The sequence below is a fragment of the Rhipicephalus sanguineus genome, chromosome 1, assembly GCF_013339695.2.
Source record: "Rhipicephalus sanguineus isolate Rsan-2018 chromosome 1, BIME_Rsan_1.4, whole genome shotgun sequence".
Lineage (NCBI taxonomy): Eukaryota > Metazoa > Arthropoda > Arachnida > Ixodida > Ixodidae > Rhipicephalus > Rhipicephalus sanguineus.
Window position 1 is genome coordinate 92,927,813 of NC_051176.1, and position 26,968 is coordinate 92,954,780.

The 26,968-nt window shown below is 49.6% G+C and overlaps 1 long non-coding RNA gene across 1 annotated transcript in view; it reads left to right on the top strand.

Moving 5' to 3' along the window:
• The first annotated feature begins 2,227 nt into the window (after positions 1 to 2,227).
• Positions 2,228 to 26,968, top strand: part of LOC119394139 (uncharacterized) — a 35,342-nt gene continuing 10,601 nt past the window's right edge. The window contains exons 1-3 of the long non-coding RNA XR_007414984.1: positions 2,228 to 2,277; positions 20,047 to 20,232; positions 23,871 to 24,056. This is a non-coding gene — a long non-coding RNA (uncharacterized LOC119394139). The remainder of the gene's footprint in view (positions 2,278 to 20,046; positions 20,233 to 23,870; positions 24,057 to 26,968) is intronic.

Genomic DNA, 26,968 nt, shown 5'->3' on the forward strand with positions numbered 1-26,968 from the left:
CGTCACTGCTTGCCGAATACAGTTCGGTGGACTCACTGTCGGCGTCGTTGAGTTCGCTGTTCCGTTTCCTCGAGGGGCCCGCCGACGGCGAAGGCATGCCTGGAGGGTGTGCAGGCCAGTCTACTTCCAGTGTAGCCAAATAAAATACCGATGGCTACGCGAGGAACATGAAAAATCACCCAGAAAGAATGATAGAGAAACAGAGAAAGAAATGCAGAAAGAAAGACTTGGAGAACATCAACGTAAGAGAGAGAAAGAAGTAGAGAGAGAAAAGAGAGAAATAGGAAGCAAGCATCCAGTTTTCTAGCGACCATATACCGCACCACCTGGCTAAGCCGCGCATGCGCAGTAACTAAGCCGCGCCCACCGACGGATACATCGAGCGCGACCTCCGCTCTATTGGCCGCGAGATCGAGCGGAGTCGCCGCCTGGCGGCTTCTGGCTGAACCGCGCCTAGTGTGGATTGCTCAATGCGTCGTCTGTTAGCCACGTTGTGTTTGCATGTGCGCGTACGTCATGCAGGTCCTCAAAAGGCGGTTTGTTCCTTTGCGTTAGTGAAACTTTAACCGCTCGTACGTATGCCTAACACGATGTAAAGAAGCATTTCGCCTTGATCGGCTGCATATGTACTGTAATAAGATCAGTGAGTGCACTTGTAGAGAATTCTGTATGTGGTCGTCGTACCCTCCGTTCACGAGTCATATCAGTGTAGGTGCCGCTCTGTGGTAGAAGCGCGTTGCAAAGTGCACTTGACGTTGTCCTAAAGATGAGCAGTATTACATCTCTTGTGAATATAGCCTTCTAGCGGCTCGGTGGTAAAAAAAAGGCTCTCATGCACATGCTCGTTGTGGTTAGGTGTATAACTTCGGGATTGTCGTTTATACGTTACGCGACGAGCTTTAGTTGTGTACGGTCCTGGTCCCACTACAGAGAAATATTTCTGTCAAGTCACGTCTGACACTTCGGTACTTAAAATGTCCCCTAAAAAGAACAGAAAATGGAATGACACGGAAATTGCAAAACTGAGTTACCTTGCGCAATTTGACCTTGTGGCGAAATTCATACAAAAACACTCGTGTACTTAGATTAATGTACGCGTTAAAGAGCCCTGATGATCAAATTTATTCCAAACTGCGTACTTTACATTTATGTCGTAATAATTTCACGCGAAGCCGCATCTTTTTTTCTTTATATTATCTTGAGCGTTTGTGTTGCGTTGTTATAGACTGACGGAAGGCAGCGGACATTATTCGCATGAAAAAGGCACTTTGATTCCATGAAACAACCGGGCCTTTGTGCTATTACTGCAGTGCAAGTTATCAATCGAAGAAAGCTCCGTGCTGTACGGTTACCTTTGTGTACTGTTACTGGAATAAAAACAAGCGTGTGCGTGTTAAACATCTCCGTAACTAAAGCGCCGCCTGCCACGTAGCTTTCATCAACTGTCTAACGTTTCATGGAGAACTGAATAAGAAATGCGGATGTATATTTGAGCGCGCAGTGCACAAAGTGCTATTTGAACTTATCGTGCAGGAATACGCGTGCTTTCTTTTTGTTGGGGGGTATCCAGATGAACAAGAAGTAAATACTTAATTCAGTCGCACTACAGCAGTGCGTAGTAGGTGGAACACAAGCTAAACATATGTACAAATGAAACAATAGAACTTCCTCCGTTGAGAAAACGCGCACTGTTGCCGAAGGCCAGCAACCCGTTCGTTGGTAGAAGGCGCTTCTCTCACGAGTAAGAGTAACGTTCGGCGCGTTTCGTGCATTAATTCGGGAATGAAGAGCGCACATATTACCCGAAAGCTGCAGTCAACGCATTTTCTTTGCCGAAAATCGGGTCAAATCGCTCACAACGAAGCGCTGTTGTGTGCGTTTGTATACACGCCGACAACCGCCTATCCACACTAGCGCGGCGACGGTGCTGCCACCTGTAGCCCGATCTCGTGGCGAATAGGGCATAGCCTGGCAGCCCACTCCCGAGAAGAAAGCCGCGCATCTCGAAGCTAGACGTTATCGGTCCACGGGTAGTATGAGCGGCGACGGATCCGTGCTTCGCTGTGCCAAGCTTTGCGCAACGTAGTGCAATCTGCCCGCATTTTTGTTTCTGCAAACGTTAATGATAGGAATAGAGGTTTGACTGTATAAGAAAAAATGGTGGTGTCTCTGCCGCTGCATACTTCTCGGCACTTATCTGCGCCTACGTTTTTTTTTTCCAGATGGCTGAAGACAGAGGTGACCGGAATACTGGCTGTTCATCAACTTCCGTTAAAGGTGAGCTTAATACATGTGGCAAAAGACATCACTGTGAAGTGCAGAGTGGAAGGGAGTCATGTTCCTAATACTTACTGTATATCAATGTACAGAATAAACGGATTGATGTTACCAACGGAAATTATTAGATGAATATGATTAAAATTCATTAGAAATGCCTTCTACAGTCGAACCCAGATGCTAGATACAACAGATTCAAAGCAGATATCAACATCACTCAAGTACAATGAACTGCACTAGATTGCTCACTTGGGCCGGTTGGTACATGTCAGAAGAAAACAACTAACGGTGTGAACAAGAGGACAAGACAGAGTGCTGTCGGTGTCGGTCTTGTCTCGTTGTTAACACTGTTGCTTGTTGATGATATATGGTATTTAATGGCGCAAAGGCCAATGATGGCCAAAGAGCGCCAGGTCATAGGACAGACGGTGTGATCAGTGATGGTGTTTAGTGGCTGTATAAGGGCCTAAAATTCTGCGCACTAAAGGTGCGTAAAAATATATAATCGTTAAAATCATGGAAGTGACGTGAAACATGCGTGATTAAGATGAGTGATAAGCGATCATGGTAATAAAGTGACAAAGCGTGGCATTAGCACTGCTACCTCGTCGATACCCTTGACTCCAAGGGCTGGGAGGTCAGTGCTTTCTCAATTTTACATACCGCAGCAGCAGCCTCTGCTGAGAGGCCGTGCTACGGAGTCCCTGGGCATATAACGTTAAAAGTTCCTACATCTTTTAGAAATTCTAATAGAGCTCCATGTTTGAAAAGAGGTTCATTTCCTATTAGCATTGATGGATGAAGTGGTATGCGTTGTTGGTATAATAACGCAAAGTGTTTTTTCCTGTAAGACTCCAGTCCTGAGCATTGTACGAGTATGTGCAGCACAGTTAGTGGCCCACCACATCTATCGCACCTCGGTGGGTCGCCTCCGAAGAGAAGGTGTGCGTGTGTGCTGTGTGTGTGTCCTATTCTAAGTCTGCAAAATGTGACATCTGTACGACGTGTTTTTGATATGGGTGGCCAGTGTCCTAGGTATGGCTTCACCAAGTGCAATTTATTTTGTTTCACTGTCCCATAAGCGTTGCCAGTAAGCTCTGAGCTTTCGTTTTAGGAACGGTTTTAGGTCTAGAACAGGGACAGCTATAGATGTATCGGCAGCGTTGTCGTGGGCGGATGCAGCTAATTGGTCCGCCAACACGTTTCCTTGAATCTCGCGGTGCCCTGGCACCCAGCACACCACGACGTGCTGTCCGAGTGCATAGACAGTGCATAACAGTGAGAAAAGTGAGACTAGGACAGGATTTGTATGCCTTTTCAATGTTTTCAAAGCCTTTACGACGCTTAGGGAGTCCGTGTATATAACTGCATTTTGTAGTTTTAAATGTCTAATGCGTTTAACAGCCACACATATCGCATAAGCCTCAGCTGTAAAGATACTTGTATTCGGGTGCAAAGCGCCGGCATCCGAAAACGATGGGCCGACCGCTGCATAGGACACACCACTGTGAGACTTCGAAGCGTCGGTGAAAAATTCCGGACAAGTGTACTTGTGCTGCAGTTCGAGGAAGTACGTTCGGATATGTGCGATAGGTGCGTGCTTTGTAACTTCCTCGAAGGATGTATCACAATCTAGAACCTGCCACTGCCCCGGCGGGAGATGCACAGCGGGAGCCATCAGACGGTGTTCAAGAAGTGGCACATCAATTTCCTCAGCCAGGCCCCTCACACGAAGTGAGTAGGGATGTCTCACCGCCGGACGATTCTTAAAGAGGGCACAACTGGACAGATCATTGATAGTGGAGTGTGAGGGGTGTTCGTTGTTCGCGTTCACCTTGAGAAAATATGCGAAAGTCATGTAGGATCTCTGCAAGTGGAGTGACCACTCATTGGATTCCACATACAGGCTTTCTACCGGGCTTGTCCGAAAAGCACCCGTCGAAAGGCGAATGCCCAGGTGGTGGACAGGATCAAGCATCTTCAATGCGCTTGGTGTCGCGGAGTGATAAACAACGGCCCCGTAATCGAGGCGCGTGCGTATGAGGCTTCTATAGAGATTCATCAGGCACTTCCTGTCACTACCCCACGCAGTGCGTGACAGTAGTTTTAGGATATTCATTGTTTTTATACATTTGTTTTTTATATACTTGATGTGTGGTATAAATGTGAGCTTGTAGTCGAGTATTAGTCCTAGAAATTTATGCTCCGCCTCTACAGGTAGCTGTTGACCATGCAGGTCAATTTCGGGATTCGGGTGGAGGCCTCTATTTCTAGAGAAGAGAACACAGGTGCTCTTTTGTGTATTTAAGCGGAATCCGTTCTCATCTGCCCATTTCGACACCTTGTTCAGCCCAAGCTGGACCTGCCGCTCACAAATCGCTAAATTGCATGATCTGAATGCTATCTGGATATCGTCCACATATGTACAATAAAACATGGTTCTTGGGATGGAAAGATGTAACGAGTTCATTTTTATAATGAAAAGCGTACAGCTAAGCACACCACCTTGTGGTACGCCCGTTTCCTGCACGAACGGTCGTGACAGCGCATTGCCCACACGAACACGGAATGTGCGGTTCGACAAATAACTTTCGATTATATTTAACATCCGGCCACGTATGCCTGTGAGAGGTCTCTCAGTATTCCAAAGCGCCATGTCGTGTCATATGCCTTTTCCATGTCGAGGAATACTGAGAGAAAGAATTGTCTGTGGACAAAAGCCTCGCGAATTTGTGACTCAATACGTACGAGGTGGTCAGTGGTGGATTGACCTTCTCGGAAGCCGCACTGATATGGATCAAGCAGCTTGTTTGATTCTAAGAAATGTGTTAAGCGGCAGTTAATCATTTTCTCAAACACTTTGCATAGGCAACTTGTTAATGCTATAGGTCGGTAGCTGGAAACACAGGATTGATCCTTTCCCTGTTTTAGGATTGGAATGACTATGGCCTCCTTCCAAGTAGAGGGCATCTCTCCAGAGGTCCATATAACATTGTATAAGGAAAGGAGGGTTTTCTGTGTTTCGGAGGGCAGGTGTTTCAGCATCTCATATATGACTCGATCGGAACCAGGAGCAGACTTAGTGCAGCTGTTTAGTGATGCCAGAAGTTCTGCTAAGCAGAATGGTTGATTATATGCTTCGTTTTTTGTACATTTTCGTTCTAACTTTTGTTGTTCCATTTGTGCTTTGTACCTTTGGAATGTATCAGAGTAGTGTGATGAACTGGATATGTGTTGGAAGTGTGCGCCCAGAAAATTAGCTTGGTCTTCCAAGCTTTCTCCTTGGGTGTTTACCAGGGGCAGTGAGCATGTTTGTTGGCCTTTAAACTCTTTTTACCTTGTTCCATACTTTCCCCTCGTCTGTGTAGGAGTTGATACTTGTTATAAATTTTGCCCAACTCTCTCGCCGTGCTTGTCGGCGCGTTCTCCTTCCCTGTGATTTGACAAGCTTGAAGTGTTCGAGGTTTTCTGCTGTTGGAGATTCGCGTAGCATACCCCATGCTTTGTTTTGCTTTCTTCGCGCTTTTCTGCATTCATCGTTCCACCAAGGAACCCGGCGTCTTGATCCTGCACCGCTCGCTTCAGGAACACACTTGGAAGCGGCATCAACTAAAAAAGCTGTAAAGTACTTTACGGCGTCTTCTATGCTTAGAGCAGATATGTCAGCCCATGACAGGTGCGTCAGGGTTTGGTAAAGTTCCCAATCGGCTGAGTCAGCCTTCCACTGAGGCGCCTGCGGAATAGGTTCGTTTTCAGTTGGTGCACTCAGGATGATCGGGAAATGGTCACTTCCGTAAGGGTTTTTAAAAACATTCCATTTAAAATAGGTTAAAAGCGAGGGCGATGAAATGCTAAGGTCTATGGCGGAGTATGATTTGTTTGCGAGGCTAAAATACGTGGGCTCATTCGTGTTCAAGAGACATAATTTAGAGGTGAAAAGCTGTTCAATAACACGTCCTCGGGCGTCACAGCGAGAGTCGCCCCACAGGACATTGTGTGCATTAAAGTCCCCAAGAATCAAATAGGGTTCTGGTAGCTCACCGATTAATAATTCTAGGTCCTGTTTGTGGAGCGGAAAGTGTGGTGGTATGTAGAGTGAGCAAATGGTCATTAGTTTATTTAAAAGGACGGCTCGGATGGCAACTGCCTCAAGGGTTGTTTGAAGCTCTAGTTGTGCACACGCTACACTTCTGTCTACTATAATGGCTACGCCGCCTGATGACGCCGCAGCATCATCGCGGTCCTTTCGGAAAATGGTGTAAGGGCGGAGAAAATTAGTGTGCTTGGATTTTAAGTGTGTCTCCTGTACACACAGCACTTTTGGACTAAGGTTGTGGATAAGTTCCTGTATATCATCGAGGTTTTTAAGGAGGCCTCTTATGTTCCATTGTATTATATGTGGCTCCATATTAAATATGAAATGGTGCTGTGTGTACTGTAAGAAAGTGGTGAGTGTTCACGTGCATTGTTTTCTCTTTCAAGAGGCAGGACCGCCGTCCGGCCCCCTGATGAGTTGTTTTGTTTTCTTGGCACGGTCGGAAGAACCGCGCCGTTCTTTAGGCACCTGAGGTGCCGACGTCGTGTCCATTGCCTCTTGCGAGGCACTGGATGCCCGCATCCGCGAGCTGGCAGTTCGGTTTTCGGGCCTCGCCTGGTGAGACGAGGCCTTGAGACCCGATGACCCTGGAGTCGCCGGGCTCTGTTCGCGAGTTGGCGGAGTAGCCTGAGCTACTGCCGCCTTGGGGGCAGGTGCCACAGCCGATGGTCCGCTCAGCGCGGGCAGGGCAAGTGGCGGAGGCCGGTGCGACGCTGCCCCCTGACGCGCTGCATCGGCATAAGTCGTGCCATGGAATGGTAAGCATCTCTTTCTGGCTTCCCTAAAAGAAATATTTTCTCTGACTTTCAATGAAATAATGTCTTTTTCTTTCTTCCACACAGCACAGGACCGTGAGTACGCTGGGTGGTCATCACCGCAGTTCACACAGTGAGCTGCAGCCTCACATTTGTCTGACATGTGGTCTTTAGAGGCACACCTGGCACAAGTGGGTTGTCCTTTGCAGGTTAGAGAGCTATGGCCGTACCTTTGACAGTTAAAACATCTTCGTGGGTTTGGAATGTATGGACGGACTCTCAGTTTTGTGTAGCCTGTTTCTATAGTTTCTGGAAGCTCGCTAGATCCGAATGTTAGTATTAGGTGCTTGGTTACCTTCTCTTGGTTGTCCCTTCTTATTTTAATTCTTTGTACATTGACGACGTTTTGTTGTTTCCATCCTTCAAGAAGTTCAGTTTCGGAGATGTTCAACAGATCCTCATCTGAGACGACACCACGAACGGTGTTCATGGACCTATGTGGGGTGACTGTTACAGGGATACTTCCAAATGATGTGAGCTGAGAGAGGTTTTCATACTGCTTTCTGTCTTTGAGCTCAAGGAGCAGATCGCCACTAGCCATCTTAGATGCCTTGTAACCAGGTCCCAGTTTTTCAGTTAAGCTTCTTGCCACCAAAAAGGGTGAGATCGTTCTCGCTTTTTCGTCTGACTGCTCACTGTGAATAACGTGGTACTTCGGAAAGTGTTCGTGTGTCTTTGAAAAGAGTTGGAGAGGTGCTTCGGTCCGTACCCTTTTCAGGGTACGATCGGATTTCGAAAAAGATGTGCTTAACATAGCATTCGCGTTATGTTTCGGCGGCGGTGCCAACCACCCACCACCGAGCCCAACAAGGGGACGCGACAGGAAATGTGCGAGGACAAGTCTGCCAGCGCCAGCTGTACACCACCGCTATAACCACATATGGTGAGCCAAGACTGGTCATCCACACAAGGTTAACCCTTGCCGCCATGAAAATTTGAAGTAAACAGAAGATAGGAGAGGACAGGACAGATGAAAAGTGTGAGGAAGAGACGAAGATGAGGGGAGAGAGAGACAGGAAAAGGCGACTGCCGATTTCCCCTGGGTGGGTCAGCCCAGGGGTGCCGTCTACGTGAAGCCGGGGCCAAAGGGGTGTGTTGCCTCTGCCGGGGGGCCTTAAAGGTCCAATCACCCGGCGTCGGCTCAACCCCCAGGATCCCCTTTTCCCCGGACACGGCAAAGCCACGCACGGCGAGGCGTGGGAGGGGGTCGAAACCCCCCCGTTAGCTCGGGTCCGTGGTGTCGCTACACACCAAACGCCTGCTTGCGCAGACGCCCCTGCGGGGACTGTTGCTTGTTGTCTTCAAAGAACTAAGTATGCCTATCAGAAGGTTATCTGAAACTCCGGACATCTTGGACTGCCTTCCGAGCTCTCGAAAAACTGCAATTTAGCGATATCACCTTCTGATGGTGTGTTCAAGGTGTAAAAGTGTACTTAGTACTCACGTTGATTTCTTTTTTTCTAATGTTTTGGATGAGGTGGCCTTTTGCATTCCTGAAGCAGCGTGGTGGTCCTCTCTAGAACACCTGCATGTAGTATACTAGTACGATTCACTGCATGACAGTTAATTCTCTTTGCTATTATTCTTCTCTGCATCGCTTGGCTGTGTTGCAGCAAATTCTAAACTATTATAAGCTTAATGGAGAGCTCAAGTAAAATCCTTGCTCCGCGAGCCGCTCATATTTTGACGCACCCCTTGCCAATTATTTCCTCTATTGCTCGCACTGCCCTTAAGATCCAACGCCCTCTTTGACAGCATCTTCTAAAATAATGCTGTTTTGTGTTATTAATTTGAGTGATGTAAGTGATCACTGGCCTATTCAGGAGCACTTAGAGATGTAGCACTGTGCAGTGGCCAACACATCGAATGTTAGTTATACAAAACAATGAATACTAGTTGCTTATAGGATTTGGGTTCGAGTGTTCAATTTAGTCAAGGGCGCTTAAACCACCCGGACATCGAAATTTAGTTGTAGCGTTGCTGTTGTGCTACAGTCTGCAACAAATGCGTAGCCGCAAGAATTTTTTGACACGGTACGTAATAGCTCTTACCAATGCGACCCACGCTCATTTCGCTCTTTCCTTCGCTGAGCGCTCGGTTCCTTGGTTCTCCTCTCCTCCGAGTGTTCCTCCTCGGACGGAGAGGAGGAAGAGCAGCGAGCAGACTTACCTGCGAACACACACAGGTTCTTTTTGCGGACTGCATGACCAGACGCGAATGGTGACGTCACGGCGAACGCTGGGGATATGAAAGGCCCGTAGAGGAGCGTGGGATTGTTTCGTGGATTTCGCGGAAGCGCGCGTGGCTCGTACCGCTGTCCAGTTTGGCATTCTTGATCGTGATGGCATTCTGAACTCGATGCACGTGTTTACTTAAAATGTTGACAAAAATATCGCAGGCGGTTTACGGGCCCTTCAAAATCTTCCAGCCGGTTTCTTTTTTTTAATATAACTGCTTCGTGAGACATCCACACAACTACGTCTGAGATAGTCGGTGTGACAACAAGGAAGGAAGGAACAAGCGGAAAGACAGGGACGTTAGCCAGTTCTTAGACCGGCTGGCTACCCTGTGCTGGGGGAAGGGATAAGGGGGATAAAAAATTATAGCAGAGATATCTTACAAAGAAAGAGCAAAAAAAGAAAAAAGAGAAAAAAGATCACTGATCCCTCTGTCATAGGAATCGGCATAACACGAAAGTGAAACGTGTCACGGAAGTTGATTGTTTATAGTGCATTGATATGAGAGCTTGTACAATGCCTAGTGTTGTTCGGCACATACAGCACCGCTTGATGTGGGCGCACTCACGTTGACGCCTAGTGGCACATCTTCATACCGACGACTAACGCCCATGTTCTGAAGATCTGAGTTAAAGTTCTCCCGCGCAAAGATGGCATGAACTAGCACATATTAAACACTTATACTCGATATGCACTCCTTCAAGGCTTCGTGAAACGCGAAAAAAACTCTACGCGCGTCATGTCTTCCCTCTAGCCTTTTCGTTAGTTTTCACAGGGCGAGCGGGGAACGCGGTGCGACAGCCAGGCGAGCGTCGAAGAGCTATTTTTCGATTTGGATGGAGGCTATAAGCGACGCTTGGACTAAAGCCACCACCTCGCGGTGTGTTCGTGTTGGCAAAATTACACTTCTACGGAAACGAGCCGAATGGGGCGGTCGTAGCAATGGCTCGTTTTTTTGTTTTTTTTTGAGCCTGGTGGCACACATGTCACCACCCTGTTATAAAGGGGACGCGCATAGCGTCCATCCATCCATCCAAGAGCGCTGTGTGAGGAAAGTGTGAAATATAAAAGGCGCGTTCATGTAGGCTCCGCTATACGTTTGGCGGTAGCTCAGTGGGCTAAACACCCGCCAGCCATCGTCCCGGACCGAGAGGTCATGGGACGATGCCTGTCCCTGTCAACGTAACTTTTAAAGACGATAGTCTTTCTTGGGAACTTAAACGCAGAAATTTTGGTCTGTCTTTCTGTCTTTCTGTTTGTCGGCACGTCCCTCGATTCAGCCACTCGGCCAAAGTTGAACCACTTGCCCAAGGGCCAGCCATCGTGAACGGCTTACTAGGTTCATACTTGTGTACATTGTTGATCAAAAACCAAACATTACGCTTATCTGAGGCGCAACATCACTAGATAAGTATTAGGTGGTGTGTTCCTTTAATAGAAAATACATAGATACGTAATTCTAGAGACCCTAGTTTCTTAAGCTGTGCTGAAAATGCGACTGCGCCGAAACTTGGCTTCCTCCGTGCCCTCTGCACGAGCTCATTGTTGTTTTTCGGTTTCGGTTCAGTATTGCACTGTACGAATGCCATGGGGCGCCGCTCTGGCATTCCTGCTTTACCCAGGCTACGTGAGTATAAAAGAGTGTGTGGAGAGTACTCGTTGAGTGCGGACGTTTCTTCTGCTTCGGCGCTTCGCGCCAAACCGTGTGTTCGGGCTGGCTGGCGTCCCCGCCGGTCGCGTTGGTCACCGCCGGTCTTCGCCTGCTGCTGCGCCGGGACTACCAGCCCGCAACACAGCATTCACGTTTCCCGACGTATTGCCAGATGGCGTTCATATCTCACGCAGCGCCTCTTCTATCGTCTTTAGACGACATTTGCAGCGAAGCACGCAGATACGCGGCCAATTTTTCTTGTCGCTTTTTTTTCTTGGCCATCTGATGGCGTTCATATTGCTAACGTATTTCCGTGACTGAAATACGTCATTAAAAGCTTGCTGGGCCCCGGCATAAAACACTTTCGTGTTAAAAAAAAGGAAAGAAGAATCAAACACTGCTTAGTCTGCCTCTCAGACCAGTTGTCCGCAAGAAGCCCAATAAGGCTTTCAAAGCATTCTGTGCTCACGACGAACTCGGCCAAGGTCCCAAAACCCTTTGTTCCGACAAAGGGCGATTATCAAGTTTATCTAGCGCATATTGTCGCGCGTATGTGCCAGTGGCCACGGCAACGAAGCAGCGCGAGTGTTTTTGGCCCATCGCGGGGACGAAGACGTGGCAGTTTCTCTGAATGATAAAGCGTGTTTGCCTATCGTTCTCCGCGTCCTCGTCGATCCCACGTCGTTACACTGGTGGAGGTGCTGGGTAAGCTTCATGCTTGGCACTCCTTCGCGGAGCCGACAATCGAGCCCGGAATCTCCACCACGCGTCGAAACACCGGTCCACCGATTCAGTCGCCGTCTGTTAGGCCTGGCGCCCGAGCTCAACCCCCTGTCAGAAAATTCCAGCAATCGCTTGCCTCCTTCAACCATGACCACTGCAGCTCCATCGCACCTGACACTGCAGAATCCTATGATTCCTGAGTGCTTTCATATGAAGCCTATGTAGACGCCCAAGACTGGCTGGACCAGTTCGAGCGTTGTGCGAAATACAACCAATGGGCCACCCCAGAAGCCAAGCTTTCGAATGTCTACTTCTACCTGAAGGACAACGCTCAGACGTGGTACATCAACCGGGAAAGAAGCTTGGCTACTTGGGACGACTTCCGCGCCCAGCTGCTTGACACTTTTACCAGTGTCGACAGAAGGGAGAGTGCACAACGTCTCCTGGAAACCCGCATCCAAAAACCAAACGAGAGCGTGGCTATGTTCGCCGAAGACATGGCCCATCTTTTCCGTAGGGCAGACCCCGAGATGCCGGAAGAGAGGAAGTTACGGTATCTCATGCGAGGAGTGAAGGAGCAACTGTTTGCTGGGCTTGTGAGAAATCCACCAACAACAGTAGCTGAATTCACCAAAGAAGCCACAGCGATCGAACGGGCTCTACAGCAACGGTACCGCCTGCATGACAACATGATCAACTCTGTAGCGAGTACTTCTGTTATGACTGTGAGCAACGAGAAGCCTCTACGTGAAGTCATCCGGGAGATTCTGCGAGAGGAGCTTCGGCAGCTTGGTTTAATTCCACCAGAACCGGCGCCGGCATTGCCTTTTGTCGCTGATGTTGTCCGGGATGAGGCCCGTCAGGCTCTTTCATCGCTCGGCTATTGTGATGTGCCGCGGCATCTTACTTACGCTGATGCTGTCCGACGCCCAATCATCGCACCTTCGACGCCGCCGGCTCCAATGCCTAGACCACCACCAACCCTCGCACAGCCGATCTCATCGCCGGCGACTCTCCCAACCTCGCCGATCCCGCCACCACGAAGAATGCCGTATGGCCGACATCCAAACACCGCAACGTGGTTCAATGAAGAATCCTCACTGAACTACCAGCGTCGCAAAACCGACTTGTGGCGTGCCGCTGACCGTCGACCGGTGTGCTTGCATTGCGGCGAAGCAGGGCACGTCTATCGAATTTGCCGTTATCGCGACGCTCAATACTCGAGATTTCCTCCCCACCCTGATTACGCGACGCATGACGGTCGACGCACGTACAACGACGCTACTCTCGACATACCGCCACAAAATCCAGCGACGCCCCAATCACGTTCTCCATCTCCTGCGCGGTACAGTTCACCGAATCGTCGCAGTTTTGCCGACGTGACTAGGGGCAGGTACCCTAGCCCGCGACGGGGAAACTAGACGCAGCGACCACCGGGGGTGGGGTTGCCAATCATCGAAATTCCGAACAGCCCCCATTACAGACGAACGACTCGAAGTCGCCGAAGACGACGAGCACACCGACGAATGCGCCAGCTGCCGATGTAACCGACGTCGTCAGCGCCGACCTCGTCGTCCACATTGACGGCCATCAAGTGACAGCTCGTGTTGACACTGGCTCCCACTTTTCCATAATAAGCCTACAGCTAGCCGACAGACTATAGAAGGTAAAGATGCCATGGTACGGACCCAATATAAGAACTGCCGGAGGTCAGTTAATGACACCTGTTGGAAAGTGCACGGCCCCACTCTTAATCGCTGGTTCCACCTTCGTCGCCACCCTCGTCATCCTTCATGAATGCTGTAAACAGCTCATATTGGGAATGGATTTCTTGCGCGAATACGGGGCTGTCATTAACGTCCGCGACAGGAGCGTAACGTTCGCTACAACATAGGGCACTGCTAATGATGAGGAAAACCAACGACCTCGATTACGTATCGCCGGCGACGACGTCATACTGCTGCCGCGGAGTTGCTGCCTCGTACCCGTGCACTGCGAGAGCTTGCAGAGCGGCACTGGTATCGCTGAACACATCAATGAGCTAGCATTCACTTGCGGCATTTCTATTGCTAGGGCTGTCATCAATGTGATCGATGGACGCGCTGACCTCTTGTTGACGAATTTCAGCAAGGTACGCAGACACATTGTTAGAGGCACTGCCATTGCCTATTTCGACGAACTCGCGCAAATTGAAGATTGCCATCTAGTGGAGGAGGTGGAAGCGTCTCCTATCACTACACCGACACCTGTTGACGTTAGTCCGACGTTATCGACCGTCGAGCGAGACCGCCTTCTTGCGCTGATCCACAAGTTCCACGGCTGCTTCTCATCAACTTCAAGAGTTCGTCAAACGCCGCTCACAAAGCACCGCATCATCACAGATTCTGACGCCAGACCCATCAGGCAAAATCCTTATCGTGTTGCCCCAAAGGAGCGTGATGCAATTCAAAAGCAGGTGAAAACGATGCTGGAAGATGGCGTTATTCGGCCATCTAACAGTCATTGGGCATCGCCTGTAGTACTCGTAAAAAAGGACGGCAGCTTGCGTTTCTGCGTCGACTACCGGAAGCTCAACCAGATCACAAAGAAGGATGTGTATCCGCTGCCGCGTATTGATGATTCTTTGGATAGACTACGAAACGCACGCTACTTTTCGTCAATGGACTTGAAAAGCGGCTACTGGCAGATTGAAGTGGATGAGAGAGACCGTGAGAAGACCGCCTTTGTCACGCCCGATGGACTTTATGAATTTCAGGTTCTTCCTTTCGGTTTGTGTTCGGCGCCAGCAACGTTTCAGCGTCTAATGAACACTACTATCAAGACTTAAGTCGCAAACCTGCCTGGTGTACCTCGATGACGTGATTGTCATTTCTGCTACGTTCGATGAACACTTAAGAAGACTGGAAGCAGTTTTCGAAGCAATACGCGTAGCCGGTCTTACATTGAAACCTGAAAAATGCCACTTTGGCTTTCACGAACTTCAATTCCTCGGACACGTCGTCAGCAGCCAGGGGATCCGACCCGATCCGGATAAGATTGCTGCCGTGGCGAATTTTCCTACCCCATCCGATAAAAAATCAGTGCGACGTTTTTTGGGACTATGTGCCTACTATCGGCGGTTTATTGCCAATTTTTCGCGCATCGCATGGCCATTGACACAGCTCACCAGTGAAGACGTCCCCTTCGAATGGGGCGAAGACCAGCAGCGGGCATTTCACGAGCTTCGTCAACGCATGCAAACGCCTCCCGTGCTCGCCCACTTCGATGAAGACGCGCCGACGATATTGCACACCGACGCTAGTAACGTGGGTCTTGGAGCAGTGCTCGTACAATGGCAGGACAACAGTGAAAAGGTGATCGCCTATGCCAGTAGGACGCTGTCCTGAGCAGAAGCCAACTACGCTACGACCGAGAAAGAATGCCTCGCCATGGTATGGGCAGTTCTGAAATTCCGTACGTATTTGTATGGTCGCTCGTTCACCGTTCTCAGCGATCACCATTCACTCTGTTGGTTAATTAATCTGAAAGATCCATCCGGCTGTCTCGCACGGTGGAGTATTCGGCTCCAAGAATTCGACTTCACTGTTGCTTACAAATCAGGAAAACGACACGCCGATGCCGACTGTCTTTCTCGGTCTCCTGTTGAGACAGCAGCCCAAGACGACGACGACACGGCCTTTTTGGGCGTGTTGACACTGCCGCTTTTTCACAACAGCAGCGGAACGATCCTTAACTGCTACCGCTTATTCATTACCTGGAAGGACGAACCAGTAGCGTGCCGAAATTATTCGCAAGGGGGCTGACGTCGTACTGCTTGCGCAATGACGTACTTTATAAGAGCTTCTCACCTACTGGCAGCAGCTACTTACTAGTCGTTCCCTCGTCGCTTCGACGTGAGGTCCTACACGCCTGCCACAACGAACCGACCGCTGGTCACTTGGGCTACACCCGGACATTGGCGAGGATTGGGCAATACTATTACTGGCCGAGACTTGCTGCGGCCGTAAAAACTTACGTGCAGACATGTCTCGATTGCCAGCGTCGCAAACCGCCATCCGTCAAGCTAGCCGGTCTGTTGCAGCCTGTCCAAGTGCCGACAACACCATTTACACAAATCGGCATGGATTTTCTGGGCCCCTTCCCAACGTCTGCTACCGGAAATAGGTGGATAATCGTCGCCACAGATTACCTCACACGATACGCCGAGACGGGCGCTTTGCGACGGGCAACAGCACATGAAGCGGCGCGATATTTTATCGAACCCATCGTTTTAAGGCACGGTGCTCCTGCAGTAGTTATCACCGACAGAGGTACTGCGTTCATGGCCGAGCTTTTGGACACCGTTTTTCGACTAAGTGGTACTGCTCACAGGAAAACAACGGCGTATCATCCCCAGACCAACGGGTTGACTGAACGTCTCAATAGGACCCTGGCTGACATGATAAGCATGTACGTAGATGTAGAGCACAAGAACTGGGACGACATTCTACCCTACGTCACGTTCGCGTACAACTCGGCACGTCAGGAGACCACTCGGAAGACACCCTTCAGTCTCGTTTACGGCCGTGAAGTTACGACAACATTAGACGCAATGCTCCCTCACGAAAAAGATGGCAATGAGATGGACGCTGAAGAGTTTACACAGCGAGCAGAAGCTAGACAACTTGCACGGTTGTGAATCAACCAACAACCAGGCTATAACGCCAGACAGTACAATCTCCGACACAGACTCGTCACATACAACGTGGGCGACAAAGTGTGGGTCTGGACACCTATTCGTCGGCGTGGGCTCTCCGAAAAGCTATTGCGAAGATACTTCGGACCTTACACAGTTATCCGACGCATCAGTGAGGTCAACTACGAGGTTGTTCCGGACGGCTCTCAGAGCTCAAAGCGCCGAAAACATTCGCCAGAAATTGTTCACGTGCTTCGGATGAAGCCATACTTGCAGTGACTAACTGCGCAGTTTCTTTTTTTTTTACCTTGCTTTCTGAACGTTGAACATCGGGGCGATGTTTATTTTTAAAGGGGGAATAATGCCGCGCGTACGTGCCAGTGGCGACGGCAACGAAGCAGCGCGAGTGTTTTTGGCCCATCGCGGGGGCGAAGAAGACATGGCAGTTTCTCTGAATGATAAAGCGTGTTTGCCTATCGTTCTCCGTGTCCTCGTCGATCCCACGTCGTTACAATATGAAAGTTCTTGTCTTGGCGCACTGAAACGGGGACACTCACACAGAAGATGAGAGATTGTTTCTTCGCAGCTGCAGTTATTGCATGTAGAATTGTGGGCCATTCTAATCAGACAGAAGTAGGCATTCGTGAAGGCCGCGTCAAGCCACAGAAGCGTCTCCTCAGCTCGCGATATTCCTGACTGAAGACAGAACTGGAGATTGGGATCCAAGCTGTGTAGACGAGCGTTGATTTCCGCCGAGTGTCACTGGGTAAGTGTGAGTTCGTGCCAGCGAATAGTCTTGTAGCGGCGTCGGTTCTAGCAAACGGTATATCTGCAGAGTGGTCGCTGTCATGTGCATATCGGGCAGCCTCATCGGTACGGTCGTTACCGTATATAGCACAATGACTCGGTATCCACTGATAGCTATGTTGGGTTGTTTCTCGACTGCATGGTGGTGAATGAGCCTTATAGCAGCCACTAACTGCTCATTAGGTCCATAAGACATTAAAAAGCTGCCATGGAGTCAGAGAAGATGGGACAAGCTTGCGAAGGTTCTTCAACTACAAACTCTAGTGCTGCACGGATGAGGGCGAGTTCTGCGGCCGTCGATGATGACAAATGCGATGTTTAGAATTTTATGGTGACTGACTTCGCGGGAATTGAATTGATCACGTGCGGGCTACACATAAATTTGCACCAAACCACTTGCAGTACAACTTCTAAGGTACTAGTACTGACTTACAGACAACTAGAAAATAGTGTGCCAAGACGCACAAGCCAGCAACTTGTACCGTGAGAAAATGTGGTGTAGCTGGTGCAGAACCGGTAGGGTACAGTCTACAGCAATATTCCAGTTTTACAACGAAAGCTGTTACGAGATCACAACAGCGCGATTTTAAAGCGAAATTTTTACTGGCGTAGTTCAGCTAGTTTCGCTGTGTAACTCCGCTTGGCCTTGAAGCGAAGAACGTGTACCGAGTGACTAGCCGCGTCCACCTCCGCTGCTCCGACCTCTGCTTGGATGGCAAATGCTGCATCGCAAGCAGTGTGCATGTGAATAACCATGTGACTCTTCGCGCTATCTGCCACGTCGCGTAAGCGGGCGAGTGCTTCAGTCTTCAGTTCTGCCGTTTTGCCATGGTCGCGCGATGGGTGGCCCATCTGCGCCGAAGTTGTCTGCGCCGTCCCAGACCATTTGGCGGATGTCGCTCGGCTTGCTAATGAGTTAAATCAGAAACCTGAGTACCAGCGCGCAAAGTGGCACGCTGAAACGAGTGATGAACGGGAACTTCGGCGAGCTAAACTTCGGGAGAAGGATGCAGAAAGACGACAGCGACGAGCTTTGTGGGCGGCAATGGACGCCTCGCGTTCGACTTCGGCGACGGCTTTGGAAACTGACGAAACGACGGTAATGAGTGCTCGCAGTACGGCACGTTCGACTATATAGCCATATCGTTCGGTTAGCAAACTGCTTCGGCTACCAGGGTAAACAAGCATACCCAAGTGTAACACGCTTTCGCCCGCATAACCGGGCCAAGCGTAGCAAAGCCGCAGCCAATTTTTTTGGTTGCGTAGTTGTCCGCCGCCAGTGTCCATAACCACTACCGCGCACAATGAGAAAAAATATCGAAGGTCGAGTGAGATTTCAACCCAGACCTTCGTGTGGCAGTCGAGTATTCTACCACAGAGCCGCGCCGGTGCTTAAATCCTTCGCAAAAAGGCCCTATACAGGCATCACGTCGGCCGAAGAATAGAGTCAACAAATTTAACATGGCGTGGTATGTATGATATGATGAACTTTATTCGGGCCCTGAAAAAATTAACCCTTAGTTTGACGCCGACGGCTCCCACGTCGGTAGAAGATAAAAATAACAATCAGACATCCCACAATGCGAATTGCATAATGAGTGGACTGTTTAAAGCTTCCACCCATTACAAATGGCTCAGCCGTAATTATTCTTCAGCTAAATCATCCACAAAGTGCACATAACGCCTTACAGTTGTGTAGCGGTACCTTGTTCTCCGCAGAATAGTGAATGGCATAGTGGGTTCTTCTGTATGATGCAGAATTATGACTTATGGCACAGTGGGTACCTTGCAACTGTGTGTCGCCACAAGAACGAGCTCTAGAAAAGCCGATCCACCAGCTTTCGTTGCGACTCTGTTGCATGTGCCTTTCCGGCCTGGCGTTTTTGAGGAGATTCGTACCAATTGAGTGCACTCGGTTAGGGTGCGTTCTAGTATAACGTAGATGGCACGAAAGGGGGGAAATCGCCTTCCATCTTTTTGTAGCACAAAGCACAAAAAACCTGTCCAGGTTTCTAAAATATTGGTACTTTCAACTGGTACTTTGAGAGCATCATGCTCTAGCTAAGAGCGCTCAGATGTGCTATTGCCTCAGGCTTCGTAGCACAACTGGGGTCTGATCAGATCACGTGATCACTGCAGCGTTCTTTTTGTCGCTTCAATCAGCGCTGCACGCACGGGAGTTCCCTCGATGCTTGCCCGCCTTGTTTGTTGGCAGCAGAAGAGGTGGTGACAGCTTTGCTCTTACTGCCCGCGATTGCTGTCTAGTGATTGCACATTCGGCTCAGGCAGGTGTTCTCTGGCTCGGATCGAGAGCAGGCTCTGTACTGTTTGCAATCGTAGTTATTTATTGCAAGTTTCGCAATAGAGCAAGAATTCATACTTTCGTGGGATTTTAGCCTGTGACTACCTTTCAAGGACGGTCGCTTTTGCCATGTGAGCTCACAAGGAGGCTAGGAGATCGCCAGACGAGGGTGTATAAATTAAAAACTCTAAGCACAGGACAGCGACATTATCACTGTCCCAGATTTTCGAGTCGTCGATTAATTTCTTCCGATGCCATCAATCCTCCTGGTCAGCTGAGATAGCGTTTGCAGTATTACTTGAGCGCGAAATATAAAGAAGGCAACAGAACTTTTTCGTGTTTGCACCTGATGTTGACAACGCAAATGGCCATGATTTTTGGTAGGCAGTGGGTAAGTTCTAATGTGAATCGTATCGCCTAAAACTTTCTGTCAGCTGCGCTTATTCACAATGGGTGTCTGCAGGTTCCGCTATCGCACCTACAACAGGCCAATGTCGACAACCATTCAGACGGGTCCAGCCTAGGAACATCACTGGCCGCCCGATTTCACTGTTACCGCGGCTTTCAAGACGGCGAACGCACACGGCTGCCAATAATAAAGCAGAACTGACTCAAGCGCAGCCATTTGTTCGAGAAATACTCCCGCAAAGTAAGCAGAATCCTTCGTGGTTGTCCACAGCACGTTATGGTGTCTTAGCGGCGAAAGCATGAGGGGGCTAAAAGGTTTTAGACATAATATGTTAGGATCGTGAAAACCTCTGTAAATATGGATTTTCATGTGCTGAGATCAAATATGAGCTCAGTTTTTAGGTATACCATACCATTATTTTTTTTAAATTCTTCATAATAAATTGATGTGATCATGTTTTTGACCAACTGGTAAGTGGTAGGGAAGGTAGCAGTAAACGCGAGCGCCTCTTGCTTATCCTGCAAGCAATCGCGATCTTGCAAGAAATTGATGTCGCCAAGAAGGCTAGTATCTTGTAAGTGGTCTCGATCGGTAAAAAAGAATGACATTGCCGCTTGTTTAGGCATATCGGTTAGCTCATTCCCCTTGATGCCAGAGTTGAAAGAACCTTGCTGAAGAAAAGGGTAAGTGCCCAGCGAAAGCACTTAGACCTGTACTGTCGCACACACTTTTTAGGAGTGTCCATTGCTGCAACAAGCTTTAGGTATCTGGCCGTTTCTTTGGAGCAGCTTGCAGTCGCCCATTGCACCACTACCGACGCTGTAAGGTTGTGTAAGTTTATGAAGGTGTTAGGTGACAGGACTTACAAAATGTGTAGTGTAAGACCCCCGTCAGAGCCGGGCGCTATTTTTTTTTACTTTGACTGGTAAATTCGGAGGACACGCCGGTTGTTGCGCTGCGTCTCCTCCGGCGCGCGGCGCTGCTTTGGAGCTATTTGGACAAGGCGGGTGCGGCCGGATGGGCCCGAGGCACCTGCACCAGACCACACATGGGTAAGAAAACATGAGCCCGCATATGTATATAAGAAAGTGCTGCCCTTGTTGTGAGCTCTTTGATTCGCTGTAGGCACTGTCCAGTTACAGGGCCAACGGGCGACGATTCGCCGGCAGTGGTCTTCAGGCAGGGCATCGAGGCAATTAGAAGCGGCCCCGGTGTTCATTCTGGTGTTCTGAACAGGGCTAAGATGTTAGGCACCGTCGGCTCCGCTGAAATAAGTAGGGTTGCCCTACAGACGGTTCAGTTCCATGTGTTTCTTATTGAATGTAACTTTCTAACCTTCTTGTTGGAAGAGAACTGCCAGACAATAATGCCTAGGATAAGGGATGCTATTTGAAGTAATTATGATATAAACGTGAAGAAAGTGGGCGAAAAGAACTTGCCGCCGGCAGGGACCGAACCTGCAACCTTCGAATTACGCGTCTGATGCTCTACCAATCAACAAGTTACGGCGGCGGTCATCCCCATAGGCGTGCGTGCGCAGGGTTCCCCTTTGTGTGGGGGGGGGGGGGACGAAGGGGGGGGGGCGAAGGTTCATCACAGCGCCCCCCCCCTACCTCTTAAGTCTATGTATGGGGCACATTTCGCCCCCCCCCCCTCTTAAGTGACTAGGGGGGGCGGCCGCCCCTTTGCGCACGCCTATGGTCATCCCCCCGTCCACTTCACTGGCTATATCTGTGCATTTAAATCTGGGAGTGTGTCAGCGCCGATCGCAGCGATTGCGGCGAGTGTGGAGCATTTTTTCTGCGTACTGGCGTCACGTAGCATGTGATCTCTTTACGAGCTGGCAGCTCACCAATAATCCCTCGCATACTACCTGAAGGCATAGTCTGCCAGAACGAAACCCTCTCTATGAATGGAGGAAAGGGGAATTTTAAGGGCTCGGCTCGTTTTTTTTCTTTGTTAGATACAATATTAATGGGAAATAACAGACAGTAACGCCACAATAAGTATAAGGGATGTTATTTATAGTAATTATGGTATAAACGTGACGAAAGTAAGTGGAATTCGCGTCATTCGAAGGTTGCAGGTTCGGTCCCTGCCGCCGGCAAGTTATCTTTTCGTCCACTTTAATTTCTTCACATGTATATCATAATTACAAATAACATCCCCTATACTTTCCTTGGGATTGTCTGCTAGTTCTCATTAATATTGACACGCGTGTTTTATGTTCATGTATTCGGATTTCACCCGCCAAGACCGTAAGCGATGCTCTGTGCAGACCTATACGAGCAAGAGCGACTGCGAGTGATTTTCTCTGCGCATTGTAATGAGGACAGTCCAGACCGATGACGGCAGAAACCATTCTGGAATGTCGCACTGAGAGGTCATCGCGGGTGAAAGCGGTGAAGGCAGTGCTCAACTTCTTGAAGGCATCAGACTTGCACCGGCGGTTATAGACTAACGACGTTATCATGATTGTGAGATGTGTGTGTGTGACTTTTTTGTGCGTGCGTGCTCTCCTTCTCTCTCTATCTTTATATCTCCCCCCAGCCCTTCCCCCAGTGCAGGGTAGCATACCGGTCCCTCTAGACTGGTTAACATCCCTGCCTTTCCTTTCTCTCCTGTTCCTTCCTCTGTGCAGACTGCGCCGCGACGTTTTGGAAGCTTCGCGATTATTTAAGATCATTCTGTTAAGATTGCGCGCAGGACGCGCATAGTCTCTTTATTCGAGAGCTTCGCGGCCACCAGCAATAACGCTAAAATCTTCGATAGCACATGTATAAAAGCCGACGGGCTTTATCGCTTGGCAGATTACTCGACGGCCGACGACTGCTCACGCCGTTATCAGTGCACAGCGTGTATCGCTTGTTTTGATTTTATTTTCCGGGCACAAGTTTGCCCAAATAAAGTTGGACACGCCGACTACTACCTTCGCTAACATCACGATCACGTGACAATATTGTGTCTAACATAGAAAGAACGAGCCCTTAGGATTGCCCTTTTTTTTCCTTTTTGTTTACGGTGGTATAAATATAAATTGTTTGGTTTCCCGTTAACCTCCCGTCTCTGCTGTTCCCTCTCGTCGACCAGAAGTGGACATTGGCGATCTCACCTCCAGTACAGGGGTAGTGGAAGTACCATATCTAGTCCAACTAGTTTTATACCTCCTCGGGTGATGAACCTAGGACGTCTAGTATGCAGTAACGGTAAAAGAGCCATCTGGATGCCATTTAGCGACTTGTAGCAGTGACTAAAAGTTTTAGTGCCATACTGGTTCTTCCACGGCTCTCCAGACTGTAATGGCATAAACATTGTGCTCGCACACGTGATATCACAAATTAAAGAATGTGGCCCCTGTAATCAAATGCGCTGCAATTCAGATTTTCACCTGGCTTTCACGCAATATTTAAACTGAAATTCATTTGCTTTTGCCATACACGACTGGTTTCAGTGTCGTTCATTTATCGTAATCAGTGGACAAGAAGCTTAGTTTAGTAAACGGAGAATGTAGTGTTGTGCCACTAGAGGCAGCACCGGAGGTCCTGATAGTGAGTCACGGCGATGGAATAAGTGGGATATAGCTTCGGTTAGACTGATTACTGCACTGCGTACGACTTGCATTTTATTTTCTTTACGGTGGCTGCACGGCCACTGGGACAAAAAACGTACTTAGTAAGCGTGATTCGAACCGTAATTGTGGTTGCCACCTCAATTCCCGCAATACTGATTTTATTACTTCATTTGTTTTTTTCGTACTGTCCTAGCTATTAAACGGACATGCTTTTCAGCACCTTCCGTGTAAAAAATGAATTGCAGATTTTACACCCTACAGTGTCGAGGTTTACTTGTAATATCTGCAACTTCATCACCCGCTACAGGTCTTCCTGTCGGTCGTTTGTCAGACCAGTGTCGGCAGCAAATCGCAGACCTCCAGGCCGAAGCATCTTCGAGCCACCAGGGCTCACACTTGCCCCAGCACATACAGCCGTGTGTGCCGCTGGCAGAGCAGGAAGACTCGGGGCTGATGCAATCCCACCCATTGCCTACGGATGCACTTCCATTGGGTATGCATGCGCTTCGTTCATGGTTTTCGACTGCGATAGTGTAGCTAGTGAAACGTAACTAAACTGTTCTCAAGGCCCATACCATGGTGCAGCAATTACCTCTGCGCAGTTGCATAAAACTCCTTTAAAGGGCCCCTAAAGCACCTTCGATTATTTATTAACATTTCAAGTAAACGCGCGCATCGAGTTCACAATGCCGTCACGATCAACAATATCAAACACGCCAGTGCTACGAGTAGCGGGCGCCCCACAAATTCCAAGAAACAATTCCTTCTCCTCTCCGGGCCTTTCGGCAGTGTTCAGCTCATCAGTCTTCGCCGTGACGTCACCATTTCCGTCAGTTACAAACACCTGTTTGTCTGCTCGCAGGTACGTGCGCTTGCCTCTCTTCCCCGTCGCACGTTGAGGAGAAGCGTTCGGCCAGGAGGATAGACTGGTTCAGCGAAGGAAAGAGCGAAACGGGTTAGGGCCTCTTTTGGACCACCAAATGCGTGTAACTGCGCTATTACGGCACCATTTCAGAACATTCTCATGGCTACGTGTTCGTTGTAGACTCGTGCACAACTGCACCACAATTAATTTTCGATCTATGGGTGGTTTAATGGCCCTTTAATGGCCAAGCTCCGGGTCCCGACTGCCCACTGTTCCACCGTGCGTGAGTGCTCGGGGCTTGGCGCGCTCGCGAATGGAAGGACAGACAAACAGCCCATGCAGCATGCTGCCCGCCCTTGTCTTTTCGGCCATATCCAGTGCTCCAGTTCCTTATCATTGTCTACAAACACACCGTAGTCTTGAGCGCCGTCGATGCCATTTAACGAACAAGCAAGCGCTCTACTCGCCCGCTCCTCCTTGGTAGAAAGAGTAAACGTCACAGGGGTGAGGTCAGCCGTCTACTCCGGGTAGCGATGGGTGCTGGGTCCATTCGGAAGGGACTAGCCCTCTCCCGGCGAGGCGCATCCGGCGACTCTCACACTCGCAACACTCCATCGCTGACTCGTCGGCGTTGTCCTCGACCTCACCGACCACCATTTGCTGCTTCTCGGTGTCACATTTCGGCTTGCCTCATTCGTGTGCCAGAGACTTCTCAGGGCCTTTCTCCTCTTCAGCGAGCAGCCTGGGCACCTTTCTCTGGTCACTCATTTTCCTACTCCGGCAGTTTCTGCGGTTCTTGGTCGCTGTCATTATCGCCGTTGCGCTTGGCGGCCTTGAAGGCCATTGCTCCAGGTTCACGTCACGTACGGCGCCCCTAGAAGATTCCTGGGTCGCCTGGAAGATGCAGCGGAAGCAGTGGCCCTCAGTGCCTTTAGTTTTTCAGTCTCGTCGCTTAGTTTCCTCCTGCGCTTCCTTCTCACTCGTCTCGCTGCTGATGAACACCTCTCTGACCACGAAATTGTGGTCCTCGTCACATTCTTCGGCCCGCCCATTTCCGTCAACACCTCCATCCGTCTCATCGCCCGCTCCATTCTCTTCCCTCTCCGTCACCTCCATCCTTCCCACAGTCTTTCTTCAAGGCACGTTCCACATGTGCGGCTTTCTCGCCGCTGGCGCCTGCATCCAGCGCGTTCTCGTCTTCCTCGGCGTCGCCGTCGGCTGCTCCTTCCGAGTTTTCAGCGCCGTCGTCACCTCCTGCGTCCTCCTCGTCTCTATCCTCCTCAATGACCTCCTCTTTGCCATCCCGGGACTCCACAGCCTCATAACCATGCTGCGACTCCTCGATCCGCTCTTCGTGGTACACACTCATCGACCTCTTCATCGCCATCCTGTAAGTCTCCAGCCTCATCTTCGACGCTCCTCTCGTCCAATTGCGTACTCGTCGCCACTCGCGTTTTCTGCGCCCTAGTCGTCCCCTGGTGCTGCTTCATCGCACACGTTATCCGCGTCACTAGCGCCGTCAGCATTGTCGGCGTCCTCCTTGGCAGGCATGGAATCAGCGCTTTTGCGGTTCTTGTTCTGCCCTCTGGACATCACCAGGCGCCGGCGTGCGTAGTTGCCCCATCAGTCTCTGATCCCCCAGGCCTTGAGGAAAGTCAGTCGTCCACGTCGAGCAGTCGTGCCTAATCTGGATCCGTCGGTCCAGGGAGAATCGCGTTGGGTGCCATTGTGTAAGGGGTGCAAGGAGACAGGTGAAGCCAGAGAATACACTTTTAATGGCCGAGCCCCAGGCCCAGACTGCCCGCGGTTCTGCCGCTGTTTCTGTGTAGCTTGGGCGAAACCAAGCTACATACAAATTATAGAATCGCACGATTTCTTGTTTGCAAGAGAAACTGCACATATCCTTCTGGCAGCAAGAATGACAACCGATACGTCAGTCGTAATTCATTATTAGTGGCCCGGCGATAGTTTCTCTGTGACTTAGTTAATGTACGCACTAGAAAGCTATTCTCTCATTACAGGCTGTGCCACGAATAGTCATCAGCAGCTGTCGGTCCATAGCTTTATCGGATAGCACATGTGCTCTCAAAGCCTAGATAGTAGTGAAGACTGCCACCACTCTTATTACAGCGAAAGCTGTTATGAGATCACAAGGGCCGTTTCTGGCGCCGTAGTTGTGCGCCGCTGGTGTCCGTAACCGCTATCGCGCGAAATAAAAACTAAATCCTGGATATTTTTTTTTTAAATAAGATGAAACGGGGTTCGAACCTGGGCCCTCTGCGTGGGAGCCAAGTATTCTACCTCAGAGCCATGCCGGTTTTTTTTCTTTCACGATATTTATTACACTGAATATTAGAATGCACAATAAGAGCACTAATAAAGCAAACAAAAGTACAATCATATAGCGACAATAAGCGCTCAAGCGTTACAAAGCACACTCTCGATGGCTACCACAACGTGCAGTAGAACAGCGAGAGTTCTTCACATCGTGTTATACAGGAAAAGTGGTGAGGCCGAGCACCTCACCAAGAGGGGGTACC